Source organism: Brassica oleracea, unplaced genomic scaffold (assembly GCF_000695525.1).
Source record: "Brassica oleracea var. oleracea cultivar TO1000 unplaced genomic scaffold, BOL UnpScaffold01561, whole genome shotgun sequence".
Lineage (NCBI taxonomy): Eukaryota > Viridiplantae > Streptophyta > Magnoliopsida > Brassicales > Brassicaceae > Brassica > Brassica oleracea.
In genome coordinates, this window is record NW_013618095.1 from 399 (window position 1) to 4,381 (window position 3,983).

Consider the following 3,983-nt stretch of genomic DNA (forward strand, 5'->3'; position numbering starts at 1 on the left):
TCGAGCTCGGTCGCTACGTAGCGGGACGATCGCTCGGTCGCTACGTAGCGGGACGATCGCTCGGTCGCTACGTAGCGACCGAGCTACGTAGCGACCGAGCTACGTGCCAAAGCTCGGTCGCTACACGAGCTCGGTCGCTACACGAGCTCGGTCGCTACGTAGCGACCGAGCTTTGACTCGAGCTCGGTCGCTTTGTAGCGACCGAGCTTTGGCTCGGACTTGGTTGCTACGCAGCGACCGGACAGCGTGTATGCGTGGTAATTACGCAACGGTCGAGCTTGGTTAGTTTGGTTTGAATCTTCAAGGATACTTCTTCGTAAAAACTTCGTGTTTGATTATATTTTACGAAAGTTACATCTTCCTTTTTACTATCTCTTTCAGAAATACGATCTCCGAGGGTTTTCGGGTGGTAATTCCGTCTTAACCGTTTTTGACCCCAACACATATCAACAAAGGTAATTGTTTCTTTTGTAATTGTTATGTTGTCTAGTTTTCGCTTTAGCTTAATCATCCCTTTTGGTTTGCAGGTATTGGATGAAACTATACATATATTGCACACATGCATATACTTGCGTTTCACATGAACGTGTAATTTATTTTTCATGTCGACAATAGTTAACGACATGAATAAACTTCTTTTTGTGTAAAGCGCAAGAAAATAATGATGTCAATATAAATTGGGTAATGACGGGTGTATATAAATTTCTAGCCTTTATAATTGTTAAAAATATTTAGAAATAATTACAAGTTAATTTTATAAACTCTTCCTCAGATCTTCATATAGGCGTTTTTTTTTCTTTTCACAAGTTAGTAATAGTTTTTTCTTTTGACAAAAAGTTAGTAATAGTTAAAGCTGCCATGTTTTAGGAAAGAGATACATCGAAAGAAGTGTGGAGAGGATTATTGGGGAATATTGTAAGAAGGGCTCTTGTCCTCGTTGGCTCGTCCTTATGTTCACTGGACTCCTCGAGCTTGCTCAACAACTTGGCCTACACTTTTTTTTCTCTACTCGAGTTAAGCAAATGATAAACGACTTGTTCTTCCGACGCCAAGAGATTCTCGACCAGTACGTTAGAATCATGAATATAAACTTAGAAATTAATCTTCATATATATGAGCAAGCTCGATAGATATATTTTCTATTTTCCATCTTTATATAAAAGTAAATATCTGAAAAATTATTTGAATTTGGGCATAAAAACTTTCTGGCAATGCCCAAAAAAGGTATGTCTGTGAATCACAGACTTTTAACTTAAAAATAAACATATAATGAGCAAACCAAACTATGTCTTTTTATATATAATTAGTTATTTTCTTTCCTGATGTATGATTCCTGAAACTGGCCTAAACAATTTTCTCTTTAGGGAATTGCTCGTTGATGGCCGTTGCAACCGGCAGCCTTTACTTGCATACCTCGAGGTATTGCCATTGACATTATACACTGAAAATCAAGAAGACATCATTGGGAAACTCGATAATTTAGATGGCTCTTAGTGTCAATCACCTTCAGCAACTGCAGCAGCGTTTATGCTCTCACGCCATACAAAATGTCTGGCTTATCTGCAATCTCTAGTTCAGAGATGCCCTCATGGAGGTTAATTTTATAATTCGTTTTTAATTAATTTTTTTTAATCCAGAGGACAGTATTAAAAGTTTGAAGAAATATTGTTGTTTTTGTATTGTTTATGCTTATTTGTTAAAATACAGTGCCACAAATTTACCCCCTGAATGACAAATTCATCAAGCTCTCTTTGGTCAATATAATGGACAACTTCGGGTTAGGAGAGTACTTCAGTAAAGAGATTGATCATTTTCTTCTTCAAATTCACAAGTGAGGACAAGTATAAAACACTATTAGGATCCTTCATTCTTTAAAATTAACTACATGTGAATTTGCACAATATACTTTGGTGTTATCCTATCCAGAGGCGGTCCCACGTAAGGAGGTGTGGCACAGGCCCCATACTGATTTTTTATTTTTCTTTAGTAATTAATCAAAATTTATTTATATATCCCTAATTTATATACAAATTAAACCTTGTGCCCCATACTAAAAAATGGTTTCGGTCCGCCTCTGAATTCCTCTCTTTTAGCCTTAGGTATGAAAGCAAGGATGTTGAGAGAATGCCGATATGGTCAAAAGTAGATCAGTTGCACAAAGACTCCCTTGAATTTCGATTGTTAAGGATGAACGGGTACAATGTTTCACCTGGTAAACAACTAATTCTGAAGTCTATATATACACACAAATATTATATAATCAATATTTACTTTTCATACAAATTGTATACAGATAGCTTTTGCTGGTTCTTGAATGACGAAGAAATCCAAGATCATCTAAAGACAAACATTGACCATTTATTCTTAGTGATGCTTAGTGTTTACAGAGCAACTGATCTCATATTTCCAGGAGAGTCTGAGCTCGAAAAAGCAAAAGAATTTTCGCGGAAATTACTCAAGAAAAATGAATTTGTTGATGAAATAATGGTTTCGAGTTCCCACATTAAACATGAAATGAGTACTCCATGGATGGCTAGACTCAAGCATCTGGATCATAGGATGTGGATTGAGGACAGGGACTCAAATGTTATCGCAATTGGAAAAGCCTCTTCGGTTTGGTATTAATTACATACTCGTAATCGAATATCATAACTATATGTTTACAATAGCAAAGCTGACTATATACTTTTTTATTATTGGAACCAATGCACAGTTTACATGCTGACAAGCTTACTCATCTTGCTTCGAAGAATTTTGAACTTCGACAAGCTGTATACAGACGTGAGATGGAGGACTTGATAAAGTGAGTATTAAGACATATTTTGAGATAAAATCCTATAATTTTTTGTCATAGACATTTCGTTCGTTTTACTTCAAATAAATCTTCAAATTGAAATTCAATCTTGTAATTTGAATCAGGTGGGTGAAGAAATGGGGACTTTACGATATCGGATTTGGAAGAGAGAAGACAACATATTGTTACTTTGCAGCTTCATCAAGTACCTCGTTGCCCTTTGAATCTGCGGCTAATGTTCGTAAGCTTATGGCAAAAAGTGGCATTCTTATCACAGTTGCTGATGATTTCTTCGATGAGGAAGGTTCTTCTGATGAATTAGAACCTCTTACTGAAGCTGTTATGAGGTACATTAGTTAAAAGAAAAAATTATTAGACCACGTCAGAAACAATCTTAATAAGTTAATAACCTAATTTATCTGGCAAACCATTTTAGTATCTAATTAAATACTATGTTGATTTTTGATTGAATTTGACGCATATCTGATAGATGGGAAGGAAAAGAACTGAAAGGTTACGGCAAGATCATATTCAAAGCACTTGATAATCATATAAAAGAGACCGCTGAGACTTACCGTAAGCAACATGGGACCGACATAACAAACCATTTTCGCAACATCGTACGTCCTTTATTAAATCACGATATTAATCTTTTATTTGACAATATGGTTTATTTGTGAGAACTGAAGTTACGATAACTAGACCTGGGACGGATTGGATATCCGGGATATTTTAAGATATCTGGATCCGGATCCGGATCCATATCCATATCCGGCGGATCCATAATTTTATTATCTTTATCCGGATTTGGAGTTCTCGGATATTCGTGTGTTGGATATCCTTCTAAAAATTGTAATATCTGGCGGATATCCGGATCCGGATTTAGATTTTTAAAATAAATAAAAAAATCATATTAAAATATATAAAATATTAACAATAATTTAAAAATAAAAAATGTATATAATGTTTTTAATTATTTCTATGTCTAATATTACAAAATTTATATTAAATTTATATATACTATTATAAAAATGAAAATATAATGAATAAAATTAGTTTTTATATTATAGATATAATATTTTTAAAATAATTATTAATATAAATTACGGATACGGATATCCGGACTAAAAAATCAAGATATCCGGATCCGAATCCGGTCTTGACGGATCCAACATTTTACTATCCGGAT

At 34.7% G+C, this 3,983-nt stretch overlaps 1 pseudogene; it reads left to right on the top strand.

Moving 5' to 3' along the window:
* The first annotated feature begins 445 nt into the window (after positions 1 to 445).
* Positions 446 to 3,636, top strand: LOC106321405 (annotated as a pseudogene).
* Positions 3,637 to 3,983: the final 347 nt, after the last annotated feature.